The 20,158-nt window shown below is 40.0% G+C and overlaps 1 long non-coding RNA gene across 1 annotated transcript in view; it reads left to right on the forward strand.

Annotated features, from left to right (window-relative positions):
* The window catches only part of LOC140595692 (uncharacterized), a 52,516-nt gene extending 33,652 nt beyond the window's left edge, over nt 1-18,864 (forward strand). The window contains exon 2 of the long non-coding RNA XR_011997505.1: nt 14,105-18,864. This is a non-coding gene — a long non-coding RNA (uncharacterized lncRNA). The remainder of the gene's footprint in view (nt 1-14,104) is intronic.
* The last annotated feature ends 1,294 nt before the right edge of the window (nt 18,865-20,158 follow it).

Consider the following 20,158-nt stretch of genomic DNA (forward strand, 5'->3'; position numbering starts at 1 on the left):
GGACACCTACAACCTGAAAATAAAAGGTTGGAGAACCATTTACCATTCAAATGGTCCTCAAAAGAAAGCAGGGGTTGCCATCCTTATATCAGATAAATTAAAATTTACCCCAAAGACTATAGTGAGAGATGAAGAGGGACACTATCTCATACTCAAAGGATCTATCCAACAAGAGGACTTAACAATCCTCAATATATATGCCCCGAATGTGGGAGCTGCCAAATATTTAAACCAATTAATAACCAAACTCAAGAAATACCTTGATAATAATACACTTATACTTGGTGACTTCAATCTAGCTCTTTCTACCCTGGATAGGTCTTCTAAGCACAACATCTCCAAAGAAACGAGAGCTTTAAATGATACACTGGACCAGATGGATTTCACAGATATCTACAGAACTTTACATCCAAACTCAACTGAATACACATTCTTCTCAAGTGCACATGGAACTTTCTCCAGAATAGACCACATACTGGGTCACAAATCGGGTCTGAACCGATACCAAAAGATCGGGATAGTCCCCTGTATATTCTCAGACCATAATGCCTTGAAATTAGAACTTAATCACAACAAGAAGTATGGAACGACCACAAACACGTGGAGGTTAAGGACCATCCTGCTGAAAGATGAAAAGGTCAACCAGGAAATTAAGGAAGAATTAAAAAGATTCATGGAAACTAATGAGAATGAAGATACAACCGTTCAAAATCTTTGGGATGCAGCAAAAGCAGTCCTGAGGGGGAAATACATCGCAATACAAGCATCCATTCAAAAACTGGAAAGAACTCAAATACAAAAGCTCACCTTACACATAAAGGAACTAGAGAAAAAGCAACAAATAGACCCCACCCCCAGCAGAAGAAGACAGTTAATTAAAATTCGAGCAGAACTCAATGATATCGAGACCAAAAGAACTGTGGAACAGATCAACAGAACCAGGAGTTGGTTCTTTGAAAGAATTAATAAGATAAACCATTAGCCAACCTTATTAAAAAGAAGAGAGAGAAGACTCAAATTAATAAAATCATGAATGAGAAAGGGGACATCACTACCAACACCAAGGAAATACAAACGATTTTAAAAACATATTATGAACAGCTGTACGCCAATAAATTAGGAAATCTAGAAGAAATGGACGCATTCCTGGAAAGCCACAAACTACCAAAACTGGAGCAGGAAGAAATAGAAAACCTGAACAGGCCAATAACCAGGGAGGAAATTGAAGCAGTCATCAAAAACCTCCCAAGACACAAGAGTCCAGGGCCAGATGGCTTCCCAGGGGAATTCTATCAAACGTTTAAAGAAGAAATCATACCTATTCTACTAAAGCTGTTTGGAAAGATAGAAAGAGATGGAGTACTTCCAAATTCGTTCTATGAGGCCAGCATCACCTTAATTCCGAAACCAGACAAAGACCCCACCAAAAAGGAGAATTACAGACCAATATCCCTGATGAACATGGATGCAAAAATTCTCAACAAGATACTAGCCAATAGGATGCAACAACACATTAAGAAAATTATCCACCGTGACCAAGTAGGATTTATCCCTGGGACACAAGGCTGGTTCAACACTCGTAAAACCATCAATGTGATTCATCATATCAGCAAGAGAAAAACCAAGAACCATATGATCCTCTCATTAGATGCAGAGAAAGCATTTGACAAAATACAGCATCCATTCCTGATCAAAACCCTTCAGAGTGTTGGGATAGAGGGAACTTTCCTCGACATCTTAAAAGCCATTTACGAAAAGCCCACAGCAAATATCATTCTCAATGGGGAAGCACTGGGAGCCTTTCCCCTAAGATCAGGAACAAGACAGGGATGTCCACTCTCACCACTGCTGTTCAACATAGTTCTGGAAGTCCTCGCCTCAGCAATCAGACAACAAAAAGACATTAAAGGCATTCAAATTGGCAAAGAAGAAGTCAAACTCTCCCTCTTCGCCGATGACATGATACTCTACATAGAAAACCCAAAAGCCTCCACCCCAAGATTGCTAGAACTCATACAGCAATTTGGTAGCGTGGCAGGATACAAAATCAATGCCCAGAAATCAATGGCATTTCTATACACTAACAATGAGACTGAAGAAAGAGAAATTAAGGAGTCAATCCCATTTACAATTGCACCCAAAAGCATAAGATACCTAGGAATAAACCTAACCAAAGAGGTAAAAGATCTATACCCTAAAAACTATAGAACACTTCTGAAAGAAATTGAGGAAGACACAAAGAGATGGAAAAATATTCCATGCTCATGGATTGGCAGAATTAATATTGTAAAAATGTCAATGTTACCCAGGGCAATTTATACGTTTAATGCAATCCCTATCAAAATACCATGGACTTTCTTCAGAGAGTTAGAACAAATTATTTTAAGATTTGTGTGGAATCAGAAAAGACCCCGAATAGCCACGGGAACTTTAAAAAAGAAAACCATAGCTGGGGGCACCACTCTGCCAGATTTCAGGTTGTACTACAAAGCTGTGGTCATCAAGACAGTGTGGTACTGGCACAAAAACAGACACATAGATCAATGGAACAGAATAGAGAACCCAGAAGTGGACCCTGAAATGTACGGTCATCTAATATTCGATAAAGGAGGAAAGACTATCCATTGGAAGAAAGACAGTCTCTTCAATAAATGGTGCTGGGAAAATTGGACATCCACATGCAGAAGAATGAAACTGGACCACTCTCTTTCACCATACACAAAGATAAACTCAAAATGGATGAGAGATCTAAATGTGAGACAAGATTCCATCAAAATCCTAGAGGAGAACACAGGCAACACCCTTTTTGAACTTGGCCACAGTAACTTCTTGCAAGATACATCCACAAAGGCAAAAGAAACAAAAGCAAAAATGAACTATTGGGACTTCATCAAGATAAGAAGCTTTTGCACAGCAAAGGATACAGTCAACAAAACTCAAAGACAACCTACAGAATGGGAGAAGATATTTGCAAATGACATATCAGATAAAGGGCTAGTTTCCAAAATCTATAAAGAACTTATTAAACTCAACACCAAAGAAACAAACAATCCAATCATGAAATGGGCAAAAGACATGAAGAGAAATCTCACAGAGGAAGACATGGACATGGCCAACAAGCACATGAGAAAATGCTCTGCATCACTTGCCATCAGGGAAATACAAATCAAAACCACAATGAGATACCACCTCACACCAGTGAGAATGGGGAAAATTAACAAGGCAGGAAACCACAAATGTTGGAGAGGATGCGGAGAAAAGGGAACCCTCTTACACTGTTGGTGGGACTGTGAACTGGTGCAGCCACTCTGGAAAACTGTGTGGAGGTTCCTCAAAGAGTTAAAAATAGACCTGCCCTACGACCCAGCAATTGCACTGTTGGGGATTTACCCCAAAGATACAGATGCAATGAAACGTCGGGACACCTGCACCCCGATGTTTCTATCAGCAATGGCCACAATAGCCAAACTGTGGAAGGAGCCTCGGTGTCCATCAAAAGATGAATGGATAAAGAAGATCTGGTTTATGTATACAATGGAATATTACTCAGCAATTAGAAACGACAAATACCCACCATTTGCTTCAACGTGGATGGAACTGGAGGTTATTATGCTGAGTGAAATAAGTCAATCGGAGAAGGACAAACAGTGTATGTTCTCATTCATTTGGGGAATATGAATAATAGTGAAAGGGAATATAAAGGAAGGGAAAAGAAATGTTGGGAAATATCAGGAAGGGAGACAGAACATAAAGACTCCTAACTCGGGGAAATGAACTAGGGGTGGTGGAAGGGGAGGAGGGCGGGTGTTGGAGGGGAATGGGTGATGGGCACTGAGGTGGACACTTGACGGGATGAGCACTGGGTGTTTTTCTGTATTTGGTAAATTGAACACCAATAAAAGTTAATTTAAAAAAAAAAAAAAAAGATGTGATGATCATATCCAGCTCTCACTCATTGCCACCCATCCCCTCCCCCACACGGAAGTTGGAGAATGGGCTGCAACCACCCTCCCCTTGATTAATAAATGACAGATGAAAAGGCTATCAAACCTGCAAACTTTGGGTTTACCCATCTTGACTCATTCCTACTTTGGAGCCACAATGAGCACAAATAGGTACTTAGAATCCTAATTATTTGTACAAAGTTGTACCATTATCTCCAAAGCATGGAAAATAAATCATGGAACGTGTTTCAACAATACCATGGCTTCTCCAAAAATCCAGATCAAAAAGGCATAAAACTAAGTTGACTCCTTCTATATTTAAGGTACTGTGAGCTTAATTCAAACTCCAATAACATTGACGCAAAGGGGCAAACTCTTCAGAATTATATAAGAGGCTCAACAAGTTCTTACAAGCAAATTCTCTTTTCAATACGAAAACCTTCTTTCAGAGGACAGCATTGTTTTGATAAGGGATTAATTTAGGGGTAAATGAAAGGATTCATTGCAATTCAGAGCCCTGCTTCATATGGTCTGCTTGGGAAACTATTGCAAAGCCCTCATCCCAGGCCACTTGGCTATGATGGTGTTTAAATAAAGGCATGTCTTTTTTTTTTTTTTTTTAAGGCATGTCTTTTTAAAATCTGGTTGCCATTTATCAAAGCTGCAATTCTTCTTAGGTCCCAGTTCCATGTTAATTTGCTTGTTTACCAAGTCTTAGTTGGTCTTTTTTACCCCCAAATATAAATATGTCTCAACTTTGATTAAGGGCTGAGGATTTCTAAAAAGCAAGTCAGAAAAAAAAAAAAAAGGCAGGTCAGACTTCAGAATGTTGGAGGAAGGCCTTATCAGACCCCATCACACACATTTTGATTTTGTGAAAATAAACTCACTTAAAAACCAATAAATAGCCCAACTTTTGGGACCAGTGACAGTGAAAACAAATCATAAATATAGTTGTGAGCTCTACTGGCAGAGGTTTCTTTTACTTTCCAAACACAGCAAAGAATCTACTAAGAGACATTCAATTCTCCTATTATTCTGGCTTGCCCAAAGCAAATATAATTTGGAGCAGAGATATCCAGGAGCCCAGCACAATTATGTGGATTGAAGTAATTTATTTCAAAAGGAAACACTTCTCTAGAAAAAGGAATGATCATGTTTATAGTTTACTCACAAGAATACAGAAATTTTAGGAAACTAGAGAAAGAATTTCTTCAATTCTGACTGTCAATCTCCCTACTGACCTCTAAAGAGAAATGATTTGTTTATGCCTCTGCTCCGTCTTCTGTTTTCTAGCCTCGTGCATTAAGGAAAACAGAAAGGTCAACTTATCTCTGCTAGACAAGTTCTGGCCAAATATGGATTATTGAGGGCCAAATTCTGAGATAAGTGCCTCATGAACATATTGTAGGTGGCCATTGCCCTCCTGAAGTTTTCTGAGTATCTGAAGCTCTTCTGGGCAAGTCACAAAAGTTTGCCTACACAAATACCTTAGTGTACCTATTACCTACTTCATCCTATTGGCCTGCCCTCAACCCTTACTCCCCGCAAGATTCCATTCTTTCATATAACCAAACACATGACAGACAAGCAACTGAGTCTTTGGTTGAAAGTCTTCTCACTGAAACATGAATGGCCACAGGTTAAAGCACCTGGGTAGCTTTTCAGCTTCTCCACAGATAGACTTGGGGTAAGGCACTAAGCTATGTTGGCCTTGCCCTTTCTCTTAATCTCCTTCTTTTTACTTTCCTCCCCTATAAATTGAGATGGTTGAACCAAATGGTGAAATCCTGTTCAGTTTTATCAGTCAGTGGATCTGCAGGATTTATTTGTGGTCAGTAAATGGTCAACCTAAGAGATTCGAGTTTCTCTTCCTAAGCCTTGGCCTTCCCCTTTCACTGCTCTCCAGCAGCTCTCTTGGTTTGGCCTCTCCCCACAGCTTAGTCCCCAGTTTGGATGCTGAATCTACTCTAACATGAAGAAATCCTCAAACACAAATCATATGCAAGTTTTCAAAAAGTTATTCAAATCTTACTCATTACAAAAAGATTTAGCAGGGACTTAGAATAAAAGATATGATAAGATTAATTATAGTGCACAGCTATGATACCAGATTAGATGTAGCTGAAGTCAGTACCTGGGTCCTTAATAAACCAAATGATACATGTCAGAGTTCAGCCTAGTACTTCAGGGTCCTTCTGTCCTTCAATGCAGGTTATAAATAAATTCTGTCCCATGCTTTCTCCATTCTCCACTCATACTTTCCAGCTACTTCTGGAGATTATATCCAGCAGACATGGGCTTTTATTCTCCCTGGGAAGTAGAATAAGGGCAGTAGATACTGGGAGAATAGAAAGCTGCCTCTTTTCTAGGCCCTGCCTTCCTAAGAAAGCAAACAATGGTTCTCTTAATACTCTGGATCTTTCCTACACTTTAGTCACTCACCTTTGGGCCATCTTAATAACCTTTGCCACCCTTCCCTGGTTCCTGTAGACAAGTAGTTCCCAACCCTGGCTGGCCATGAGAATCATTTGGCAAGCTTTAAAAACGCTGGTGCCTGGGCCTCAACACAATTGATTTAGAATCTCTGTTAGAAAGGCCACAACATCTGTATTTATAAAGCCCCTGGAATGATTCTAACATGCAAATTGGTTGAAATATACTTCTGTACATTTTCACCTTTGGACTTCCTTCCTTGCATTGTCTGCTGGGTACTTCTAGGTTTGTAGTATATTATAATCAGATATTCCTTGGGGTTGTGGGAAGGAGTTTAGGGAAAGCAAAGACAATGTCATTATTCTCACCCAAAGGCAATTTTTTTTAAAAAACAGAAACAGAAAATAATTTCCACTTAAGAGAAACAAAATAACAAAATAATTACATGTGATATACTTTTTTTTAGCAGCTTTTAGAAGTTAAGATATGGGCATATTCTATTTATTCACATATTAATGTATTTATTAACATATTGCTTTATTATAAAAGCAATTCATTTTGTTTTCAGATACAATACAGTAAGTCCAAATGAGCAAATTCTTGATTCTTACAAGTAATTAGTGACAGAAAGTTTGGGGGAAATATAAGCAAATTCTATCAAAAGTCCATCCCTGTGATGCACTAATGGTCATTAAAAAGACAAAAGGTGTAAGGATCTGTTTTCTTTTGAGGCTAAAAGATATCTTTGCACAGACAGGATGAGAGGCATTTATTCAACAAAAATGTGTTGAATTCCCATATGGTGCTGAGTGCTGCTCCAGGGCTGTGTATGGGGTTGCAGTTTGAACCTCCCCCATCACGCTTTTCCACCTCACATCCTACCACTTGATTATTCATATCCTGTACTTCTCATTGAATCATCTGACAATATTTTGATCCTCTTGTTTTCAATCATTTTTTTTTCCTTCAGTGGCCTGTCTTCATCATTAAGTTTCACTTTGGTCTCGGTCTTTTGGATCTCATTGTTTTTGAATGTTCTACAGTCCTTCAAGGGTTCTTATACAAAATTCAGCCAGTTTTATAGTTCTTAAAACTTATAAACATCTCATTAATTATGTAAAGGAAAAATTCTCAAAGGCAGTTACACCTGTTATAGTCTGCCAGTCTTACTTCAGAAGCAGACTTAATTTTGTCACTGTCATTAAACATGCCACCTGAATTTAGGGGAAAGTGCAAAAGCATTTGACATAGACATAAAATAGCAACTCATATATCTACATCTGGGAAGTAAACTCTTCCTCATTCAGCACTTTCTGAAAACCTGACCGCACTAAAACAGATTGAACCACTCCAACCAGGCATCTCAAACGGACAAACTCCTGGCTCACTCAGCTGGCATATGTGTTTTCATTGGCACTAACAGTATTTTGGCTTTTTATTGAATTTCCATATCTTTGAATGGACCACACCTTCAACTGTGTGCACCTCATCCATTTCACTTATTTACACTACTGGCTCTTGAAGGCATTTGAATGTATGACCCCTTATAAAAATGGAAATTTTTCTGAAGAGTGTTATGTCCTCCCCAGTCTCCTTAAACAGAATACGTGGAATATAACTTACTCTTCTCGGGATCCCTGGGTGGCGCAGTGGTTTGGCGCCTGCCTTTGGCCCAGGGCGTGATCCTGGAGACCCGGGATCGAATCCCACATCAGGCTCCTGGTGCATGGAACCTGCTTCTCCCTCCGCCTGTGTCTCTGCCTCTCTCTCTCTCTCTGTGACTATCATAAATAAATAAAAATTAAAAAAATAAAAAATAACTTACTCTTCTCTTAATAATTCACAGTTATCATTTTGAAACTCAGTGATTATACCAGGTGGGAATGCCCTCATGGATCATGCAGGTTTTTGGACACTCAGTAATCCCAGGCTGCTATGCTTCTTGAGTTTTTAAAAACTTTTGTGTTGTCCTTCCTATCTTATTTTTAACCACTTCATTTCATTGTTGCCAGTGTGACTACCACCACTGCCACCTTCCTTCCTTTCTCTCTCTCTCTCTCTCTCTCTCTCTCTCACACACACACACACACACACACACACACATACACGTATCTCTCTTGCACACACAAAACCTTCCTAACCCTTGTCTGTTCTGTGGGCTAGGAAATTAGAAGGTTATTTAATTAGAATTATATACACAGGAGTAGTATATAGGCTCTGAGTTAGGAAGTTCTTAAGGAAGATGCCTCTTTATAATAGTGAACTTTATATAATGAACTTTAGTGCAAGTTCTTCATTAACAATTTTGACTGTTCAGATAGCTACATTGTTCAATTATAGGCTCTTAAAAAAAAAAGACTAATAAGTACATGACTTCTGTCTAATGGAAGAGTCAGCAATTGAAATTCTGAAAATTGGATTTCCCATGAAGAACCCAAAGCTCCATCACTAAGCCAAATAAAAAGCATGCTCACTGACCTTCAATTCTTGGCCATCACTGCCAACTACAAACCAAACAACTAGAAACCAATAGACACAGATGTTGTACTTTTCCTTGGGTTGAGTAGGAGGCATCAAGAGCATCTATGCACCTAACACTATAGTATGAGTCGTTCATGTTTAGCAGCAAGCCAGTTTTCCTTAACTATGGCCAAACTGGCCCAGTCAAGAACCTCTTCTCATTCTGCACTCCGGCCACAAGAGCAGCTCACTCAGAGGGTCTGGAGCTGCCTTGCTCCCCTCATATCCTGTCAGGCCCACTGCCCAGCTCAGCCTAGGTATTTGTCCCTTCTCACCTGAAGTGAGCACCCCACTGAATTTTTGCTTCTTATCTCCCACTCCCTGAGCCATCTTGGTCAGACTTTCTAACCCTCTGTTCTATTGGATTGCTTCTAGGTAAAGACAAATTCTGATCTGTCTCCATATTAGCTAGAGAAAAAGAAAAAGTATACATTCTTTAATTCTCTTGCACCTTACCTTACTACAGCCCCCAGTGTTTTAGCCAAGCACATTTATCTCTTTGCTTTCCTACCACACTATAGTCATGGCCACTTCCTGTCTTTGCCCTTGCTCTTGTGCCCCTCTAGTATACCATCTCTTCCCCTTTGTCTGTCCAAATCCACCCATTTGTATTTCTCCTCAAGAAGCCATTGTCAACTACTTTGCTCCTCTGTGGTTACTCCTTCCATCCAACTCCTAACATCTCCTAAAGTTTTAAGCCTTCCTTTTCTTTTCCAACTATCCTGGACACAGGCCCTGGAGTAGAGCAAAAGGTTCTTACCCAAAACCTCTTTGGTGGCTCCTGACCAGTTTCAATCCCTCTAAATACTAACCTGTTCAAAGAACACAGCTGACCTTGTAAATGAAGAACTAGCCCTAAGAAAAGCTAGGTTTCTATTTGAAGAAACTGCAGTATTTCTCCCACAATAATACATTGCCCTTCCGGTTTTATGGAAAAAGTGTGGGTGGGCTAGGTTTCCAGATAACTAACTAGCAAAGAAAGGGCAAGTCAGCCTCCTCTCCTCCCCCAACCACCCACTCCTGCCAGACAACATTTAAAATGCACTTCAATATATATTTTTCATTTGAAAAGGAAACTACTCTTGATGTTCTGTTTCTCTCATTTCATTAAGGATGGAGGTCATCCACAGAAGGGGAAGGGTAGTTTTCAAGAAGGACTTGGAGGGAGTGGATGTGGGGTGGGGGAACTCTCTCATCATTTCTTGTTAGCTTGCTTCACTCTTTGAAGAGAACAAGCCCAGCTTTCATACTGAATTATTTTCAGTGTGGCCTTTGCCAGGACTCAGCTCTCTCTGGCTGAGGCAACACCCAGAAGGATTGAGTGATAGTTCAAGGTCAGACAAGGTGTCTAGACAGGACCAGCCAGAGAAGATGGCATTAAGACAGCTGGGAGATAAGGGAATGGAGAAGGGGAGAAGGGAGAAGGCAGTGTGTATGTGTTAAGTGGAAGTCTAGGGAAAAATGGAACCTGGAAATTTCTGCCCTCAAACCCCCATCCTCTGCCCAGTCTCTGTCAGCCTGCCTATGTCTCTCTTATACACACAGACACTTCTGTACAGAAACACGTTCTTCCCTTTCCCTCCCCTTCTCTCCTAAGGCATTTCTATAAATAAACAATGAGTCTTGAGCCTGCCAGTGGCCCATTATTAACTCTTGCAGTGTTCTGGTTGTACGTATATAAATCCTCACACTGCTCCTCACTTCATGGTCTGTAAAGCCTTTCCCAATATTTAATCTCTTCACTTGATTCTACCTCCCACACTTTAAGGGTCCTGTAAGCTCCTCCTCACCAGTCCCATACACAGAATCATGAGCACCCCACACCCACACTCTCAAAGTTCTTAGCCTTAAAACTATAAGCTTCAGGTCCTGCTGCTCAAAATCACTTATGGTACAGGCCACATATTTCTTAAAACATTTATTTTTGCATTCCTATTATTATCAGAGCTTCCATCTAGTAAACATTTACTCTGTTCCAGGTACTGTGCTACGTGCCTTACGTATATGATCTCAGTTGAATTCCACAACAATCCTGAGTTATCGATATGATAGAGGCATTTTGTAAATGACGGAAGTACTGCTGCCCAAGCTCTGATGTTGTTACATGACTGCAATCCTAAGGGGAGAGTATGGATACTGAGTTTTTGAATGCTACTGTGTATGACTGTCACACAAATGTTCTCCACCCCTTCCGGGCCGTCCTCTTACTGAGAAGGAAGCCTTCGGCATTTGCAGTTCCAGAGCATCTACTGAGCAGTCTAGTCAAACATCTGGAATGCCAGGATTAATATCTAATTAAATTTCCCCATGCCTGCAATGACATCTTCTACTTCAGTGAATGTTTATTTTGCTGGACTCTGTACTGGTATTATGAACAGAGCAATAAAATAGACAGGTCCCACCTTCATGGGGGGATGAAGGAGTTTACAGACTAGTTAGGAGAGAAGGTCTATAAATGAACATACAGTTAAATACATATACCAGTTCACCAAGAAGTTCCAAATCAACAGAGAGTAAACATGACATAGTTTTAATTTTTTCCAAACACTATTCTCAACTATACTATGTCAAATTATCTCCCTTACTATTTGTTCCCCTTAAAATATCTCAGATTCCATTACTTCCTGTCACTTTTCTGTTATTGGAATTTAGTCTAGACCAATTTAAACTCTCATCTCATACCTGATCCAAAACCCTCTGCCCTCCCAGAGGACTTTGCTGCCGAGGGGTCCTTGAGCTCTTTCTCCCCATCCTCTAGCCTTTGCCACCTGTAGCCCACCTCACAGACCCTTGTTGCTGGAAACCCCCTCATCCAGAGGGTGGCTATCTTGGGTGGGTCCAGTACCTTCCTTAGTGTCCTTTAGACTGATGGAAAGTTTAGGCTTCCTGCCAAGCCATAGGAGAGACCCTGCCCCACTGCCATCCTTTCTTTTAGCCCTGCCTTCTCTCTTCAGAGTTTTCCCCAGGACAAAAATAGAGTGCAGACAGTAGTACTACTGCCCAAGCAGATGTTCAGCCAGGAAATATAACACTAGTCATTCCCAAAGTGCACCTCCAGTTCTTGGCTTGGAGGAGGGAGGATGTACCCCTGTCCCTTGCCAAGAGTTCTGCTCCTCCTCCAAGTTAATTCTGAGGAGCAAACCCTGCCCCCTTCTCCAGCTCAGCCTTCTCCATGCACACCTAGGCTGGGGCTAGGGGTGAGGTATCAGAGCCAGTCCTGCAAATTCAATTGTGGGAGCTCTCTTAGAAACATGGAGTGATTAGCACTTGTCATGTCACCTTTGGGCCTTGGCATCCATTTCAAGATAATAGAAAAGATCTCACTCAACATCTTGTTTCAAATAAAACTGTAATTCAAGGAATATAATGAAGAAGAGTAGGGTACTATGAGAGGAGATATCCATGCACTGGAATCAAATTTCTTGGGTTCAAATGCCAGCTCTACCCCTTACTGTTTGCCCTTGGGTAGGTTACTTAATCTCTCTGTGCCTCAACTTTCTTACATGTAAAATGGTGATGATAACAGTACCCACCTCATAAGATTAGATAAGAAAATGAAAGTAATATTCTTAACATGCTACCTGATACATTAATAAATGCTCAATAAATCTTAGTTCCATAAGGACATGAATTGAGGACTCCAGGCACTTCAAGGCACTCAACAAAATTTGATGACATAGTAAATAAAGGAGAGTATCTGGGACTACCTGTTTGAGATTGGGTAGTCAGAGAAGACCACTCTGAGAGCTGACACTAAAGCTTTAAGATGAAGGATGAGGGGGACGTCAGCCAAAGAGCAAAAGAAAGGCAAAGGAACAATGGAATTAGTTATAGTATCCTCCTAATGATAAAATTTCTTCCAAGTCCAATTTAGACAGACTGTACTTGTGTCACATTACATAATAGACCTAGAAAATGTGCCTTGGACATTTTAATATGATATGTAAATACAGTTATCAGATGCTTATTTTCTTGAGATCAAAGGTTCTAACTCCTAAGAGCGAAGGTCCTCCAAGTGCCTCTTGTCCCTATCACAGCAGCTCTGATAGCATTTTCGCTGCTGGTGGGCTGGTCAGGGGTCTTCTGGAAGCCCCTGGCTTCTCCAGGACACATTGCTTGTCTACAAAAGACTCAGACCAAAGCTCTTCACTTTTTCTGTAATACCACCCAGGACAGGGTCCCTGCTCCCCACCCTGCCACCCCCCGCCACCCCCCACCAAGGCAAACCCATAAAACTCTACAGAGATTGGCCTCAACCCACTGCCCATGACCTCTCTATGGTCCCCTATAACTGACAGCATCCTGCCCCTGCCCATCTTCTAAGAGATGAATTGGAGGAGTGACAGCTAGACAAAGAAGCAGGGTGAGGAAAAGTGTGGGAGCAAAGACAAGTGGGAAAGCCATGGCCAGGTTTGCCCAGGCACAGAGCACACCAGCTAAGAATTTTCTCCGCAGCTGGCAAGCACACAAAGAATAGTGAAGAAATACCAACAGAAGGATGCTGACAGTCCTCAAGGAACTAAATGGCTGAAATGTAAAAGAGGAAGCAGAGTAAAGCCTTCCAAGATTAATGGGGCCCAGAGCAAGAATGCCAGGAAAGGCCCCAGCCTGGCTGGTCCCCTTCTGTCCCCCACCCTGACCTCATCCTGCACCCATCACTCCTGTTCAGTGGACATGTGAACTCTCCCACCCCATCCTCCAAATAGCTACCTCTCAGGACCTTGGGTGCAGCTGCTGCTGGTAGAGTCAACCCTCAGGAGAACACAGAACAGAGGTGGGCGTGGGCCCTGGAGGTGGAGTTAGCTGGGTAACAGGGGTCCAGGGATACCATGAACATAGTCTAGGAGGAGATACATGTATGGGCTTCAGGTGGTGGGACATCATTTTCCTATGTCCCAAGTTAAAACAGTGGCATCATCTTCTACTCTGCCCTCTACACTTTCCCCAAAACCCAGTTTATCTCTGTCTGAGTTACCTTAGCTAAAATTTCATGAAATGTGTGTGTATATATATGTATATAATATATATATTTTTATATATATAAAATCAATTTCATGAATATATAAAATTTCATTTCATGAAATGTGTGTGTATATATATTATATATATAATAAAGTATATTAATATTAAATATGTTTTAATTTTTATTTTAGTATCATATTAATTTTAAATTTACTTTCTACCCCTGGATGCCACCGAATAAGCATCGTTAAAGTCTCCCCCTCCCAACGCCGTCATGTCTAAGTCAGAGTCTCCCAAAGAGCCTGAGCAGCTGCGGAAGCTCTTCATCGGAGGTTTGAGCTTCAAAATAACCGATGAGAGTCTGAGGAGCCATTTTGAGCAATGGGGGAATGCCTATGGACTGTGTGGTAATGAGAGACCCCCAAGCACTCCAGAGGCTTTGGTTTCCACACGTATGCCACTGTGGAGGAGGTGGATGCAGCCGTGAACGCAAGGCCACACAAGGTGGATGGAAGAGTTGTGGAATCAAAGAGGGCTATCTCACAAGAAGATTCTCAAAGACCCGGTGGCCACTTAACTGTGAAAAAGATTTTTGTTAGTGGCATTAAAGAAGACACTGAAGAACATCATCTAAGAGATTATTTTGAACAGTATGGGAAAATTGAAGTGATTGAGATCATGACTGACTGAGGCAGTGGCAAAAAGAGAGGTTTTGCTTTTGTGATACTTGATGACCATGACTCTGTAGACAAGATTGTCATTCAAAAATACCATACTGTGAATGGCCACAACTGTGAAGTAAGGAAAGCCCTATAAAGCAGGAGATGGCTAGTGCTTCATCCAGCCAGAAGCCGAAGTGATTCTGGAAACTTTGGTGGTGGTCGTGGAGGTGGTTTTGGTGGGAATGACAACTTTGGTCTTGGAGGGAACTTCAGTGGTCAAGGTAGCTTCGATGGCAGTCGAGGTGGTGGTAGATATGGTGACAGTGGGGATGGCTATAATGGATTTGGTAATGACAGAAGCAACTTTGGAGGTGGCAGGAGCTATAACGATTTTGGCTATTACAACAATCAATCCTCAAATTTTGGACCCATGAAAGTAGGAAATTTTGGAGGCAGAAGCTCTGGCCCCTATGGTGGTGGAGGCCAATACTTCACCAAGCCACGAAACCAAGGGGGCTATGGCAGTTCCAGCAGCAGCAGCAGCTATGGCAGTGGCAGAAAGTTTTAATTACTGCCAGGAAACAAAGCTTAGCAGGAGAAGAGAGCCAGAGAAATGACAGGGAAGCTACAGGTTACAACAGATTTGTGAACTCAGCCAAGCACAGTGGTGGCAGGGCCTAGCTGCTACAAAGAAGACATGTTTTAGACAATACTCATGTGTATGGGCAAAAAATTCGAGGACTGTATTTGTGACTAATTGTATAACAAGTGATTTTCATTTCTGTTCTGTGGAAAGTGTAAAGCATTCCAACAAAGGTTTTTAATGTAGATTTTTTTTTTGTACCCATGCTGTTGATTGCTAAATGTAATAGTCTGATCATGATGCTGAATTAATGTGTCTTTAAATTTTTTTTAATTTATATTAAATTTTATATTACACATATTAACATATATTAAAGTAGATAGATGCATATATATCACAAACCTGTTTGTCATGAGAGACCAGACTTTGGAAATTGGAAAAACAAAAGGAACATTTCAAGGCCGTCTCCACCTTTGAGAAATATGAGAATCTACCTTCTATATCATATCTTAAGTCACAGGCATCCAGTGGCTGCCACAGCCTTAAAAGCATGACAGATCAAATGCCATTTCAAGTAAATACTTCCAACATAAAGTTCTAAGATCCTAAAACAACTTTATGACACTGACAGTTGTCATGAAGATAGTTTAAATGAACTTATATATATTATATGTGGTTTACTACCAGGGTGGCTACTTTCGGGATTTGTTTCCATTTTTTGTTTGTTTGTTTGTTTGTTTGTTTGTTTCCAGCCAAGGACTTTGATACCAACTAAATCAAGATTCTGGCTAGATGTTAGGGTTGATTCCACTTGACCTAAACAGTCAGAGCTGGAGTTAGCTTCCACAAGGAAGGGAGTGTATCATAAATCCAGAAATGGATATGTGAACAAGTAACTTATAGACTATTAACTAGGATATATCCAAAGATTAATTTTGAAAGTTGTTTCACCCAACAGTGTACATTACTGGACATTTGAATCTGTGTGTGTCTCTGGTTATAGTCGTTTTTAGTTACTATGAATCTGGTCAGCATTATAAATTACTGGTATAAAATATTTGCTGGAGGACTAGTATAAGCATGTGACTCACCAGCTCCTCTGACTCAGTGTACCCATGTGTGTCATGAGCTGTTAATACCTAGATCCATTAACAGAGAGCATGAGTAGGGCAAAGGGACTGTGTGAACTTGTACTAGCAAATAGCCAGGAGCCCCCACTAACTATCTTTATGACTATATCCTTTTGTGATATGTAGCATCTATTTCTTTTGTTGCTATAATGGCAAGTTTGGGGTGCAGGTGTGGCTTGATCATTGTTTCCAAGCACAATGAAAGTAGATGATGATATAATGTAGTTGGAACTTATCCAACCCCTGTGAAGAACCCCTGTGAGGATTCCTCTCTCTACCCAAATTTGACCCACCCTTAGTGTAGATAAATAAGAGCTGAAAGATGGTGCTCAGATTTAGAAAGGCAGGATGATGTATAGTTGTAGGTTACTGGTAAGACCAGCAAGGGGCTTTCACTCCATTTAGAATGTTATCAGAGGGTGCTTGCCATGTTAGACAGGATTGCCGTTTCTGTAATCTAGAACCCCAGGTATAAGCACCAGAAGCTAGAGAATAGCTGGTCCTGAGTAGAAATACCTAAGAATATAGCTTCTGTGTTTTTTTTTTAAAGAGGGGGAGGGGCAAGAGAGAGAGAAAGAGAATCTCACACAGGCTCCAGGCCCAGTGCAGAGACTGACTCAGGGCTTGATTTCATGGCCCCGAGATCATGACCTGAACTGAAATCACGAGTCAGACACCTAACCAATTGAGCCACCCATGTGCCCTAGAATATAGCTTCTGTTTTCATTTCTGCAGCAGCAATGAGAACTTCTACTCAACTTGATGTAATCTGGCACCTCGAAAGATTAAGAAAAACATAAAAATGGTTCATTGTGATTAATTCAAACCATATCCTAAAAGCTGGCAGACAATGGTTTCAAAACTCAGATATTCCAAAACAATTTATTATTTTGGGTTGCATAGGAAAGAGATCATCCCACCCACCCCCAATATTGAAAAGAAAATAAAAATTCTATATAGGATGTGAATGAGAAAGTTTCTACTGTGCTTACAGGTATCAGTAAAACCTGTCTTAAATTTTTATTATAAAGTATCATTTATATGTGAAATATGTATAATGTATGTGCAAAAATTTTGCTTAAGAAAAAAATGCTAGCAGTATTTTTAAATATTTAAATATCCCTAATTCTTTCCATCTTCCTCCCTAGGAATGACCACCGTGCCACATCCTACTTATTATTCCTTTGTTTTCTCTTATTATAGTTATAGCTCTAGACAGATTTGTATTTTCTGTATGTGTTTTCTGTATGTATTTTCCATAACCTGCTTTTTTGCTCAGCTTTATATTTGTAAGATTCATTTGTGTTGGCAGGATTAGCTGCCATTCATTTTCACTTATACTTTGTATTCTGTTGAAATAATAGGGTTTATCTATCCAATCTACCGTCAGTGGACATTTTGTGTTGGTTTCAGTTTTTGGTTTTACAAATAACACTGTTACAACCATATATTTCCTAATATATACCCCCTGGAGTTTCTCTATAGGATACACATATAGAACTGGAATTGCTATGCATTTTCAACTTTGCAATGCTAAATTGTCTCCAAAACGGTCATACCAGTTTATACACTCACCAGCAGGGTATGATACCCACTGTCTACAAGCTCACTAACATTTGTTTACAGATGTTTTAACTTTTGCCGTTCAGATGGATATGAAAAAGTATCTCATACTTTTAATTCGCATTTCCCTATCTTATTAATGAAATGGAGAATCTTTTTTATGTTTATTGCCCCTCCTGTTTCCTCTTAAATGAAATATCTATTCAAATCTTTTTGCCTGTTTTTCTGTAGACTTTTTCTTGTTATCAAAGTTCTTTACATATTCTGAATACTAATCGTTTTGTCAATTACAGCTTCTCCTTGTTTGTAGCTAATCTTTTCACTTTCTTTATGTTGTCTTTTGATTTTTAAAAAAATTTTAAATTTTAATGTGGTTAAATTTATCAGTTGTCTCCTTTTGGTTTGTATTCCTTTACCTTAGAAATCCTTTCCAATTCCAAAGTCCCAAAAGCATTCTATATTTTCTTCAAGAATTTTTAAAAGCTTTCCCTTTCCCTCTTTAATTATTCAAGCCTCTGGAACTGCTTTTAGAGCAAGACGTGAGAGGGTCCTGGTTTTATGCTTTTACATGTGGAAAACCATTTGTTCCCATGTCAGTTATTGTGAAGTCCATTCTCTTCCTACATAGTACCATTCCCAGCTCTTTTGCCAGCCAAGCCTTCATTGATATGTGGGTCAATTTCTGGGCACTCTGATTTGTTCCACTGGAAATTTTCTAGCCCTGCCCTTAGACCCCATTGTAATAGTGTAATTTTATAAGACATCTTGGTATTTGCTATAGCAAGTCCTCCCCTCTCCCCCACTTCTTCAGGAAATCCTTGATTCTTCTTGGGGCTCTTTCTACTTCCACACACATTTTAGAAGCAATTTGTCAAGTTCCTTAAGCGACATACCTGGGTGGCTCAGTGGTTGAGCATCTGCCTTCGGCTCAGGGCATGATCCCAGGGTCCCGGGATTGAGTTCTGCATCAGGCTCAATAGGGAGCCTGCTTCTCCCTCTGCCTATGTCTCTGTCTCTCTCTCTGTGTCTCTCATGAATAAATAAAATCTTAAAAAAAAAAAAAACCCTATTGATATCTTGTTTTTTATTGGCATTGTGTAAAATAGTAGACATCTTCATGATATTAAGTGTTCCTAACCATAAATATGGAATAGTTTTTGTTTGATTTCTTTATTGTCTTTCAATATGTACTTATAATTTTTTCCATAAATATTTTGTTAAACTTTTGTTATATTTATTCCAGAGACTTTTTATATCATTACTGCTATTGTAAAATATGCCCTTTTTCCAAAAATTACCTTTTCTATTTATTGCATGCATATAGATTGATATTCAGTTCACTTTTGGATGGTGGTCCTTGTATTAGTCATCTATTGCTGAGTAACGAATTACCCCAAATTTAGTGGCTTAAAACCACAAACATTTAGGGGTACCTGGGAGGTTCAGTAGGTTAAATAGGTTAAGTATCTGCCTCTGGTTCAGGTCATGATCCCAGGGTTCCGGAATCAGGCTCCCTGCTCAGCTGAGAGTCTGCTTCTCCCTCTCCCTCTGCCCTTCCCCCTGCTTATGTGCACATGCTCTCTCTCTCTTGCTCTCTCTCTCTCTTGCTCTCTCTCTCAAATAAAAATTTTTTTAAAAACCCACAAACATTTATTATCTCATAGTTTCTTTAAGTCAAAAATTCAGAAGCAACTTAGCTGGAAATTTTGGTCAGGGTCTCTCATTAGGCTGTAATCAAGATGTCAGCCAAGATGGGACTGAAGGATCCATTTCCAAGGTCACTCACATGGCTCTTTAAGAGACCTCAGTTCCTCTCCACATGGGCAACCCCAGTAGAGCTGCTCACAACAAGATAACTGACTTCCCCTAGTGCAAGCAAATCAGAGAGAGAGAGAGAGAGAAAGCAACTAAGATGAAAGCCACAGTGTCTTTTATAGCCTAATCTTGGAGGTGATGTGTCATAATTTCTACTATATTCTATTGGTTACACAGAGCAACTCTGGCACATCATGGGAGGAAATACCCGATGAATCTCAGGTCAGCACCATTAGGACCATTTTGTAAGCTGTCGCAATTTATATCCAACAACCTTGCTATTTCTCATATTTATTCTAATAATAATAGTAGTAGATTCTTTTGGATTTTCTATGCAGGTAAACATATCTGTAAATAATGATAATTTTCTTTATTTCCTACCAATCCTATTTTTATTTCTTTCTTGCTTTACTTCACTGGCTCAGATTTCCAGCACAATGTTTAAGAGAGGTGGCAATAGAGGAACTTATCTTAAAAGGAGTTTCAACATTTACCATAGTATGGTGTTTGTAGGTTTTGTTTTTATTTTGAATAGATATCCTT

The sequence above is a fragment of the Vulpes vulpes genome, chromosome 15 (genome assembly GCF_048418805.1).
Source record: "Vulpes vulpes isolate BD-2025 chromosome 15, VulVul3, whole genome shotgun sequence".
Classification (NCBI taxonomy): Eukaryota; Metazoa; Chordata; class Mammalia; order Carnivora; family Canidae; genus Vulpes; species Vulpes vulpes.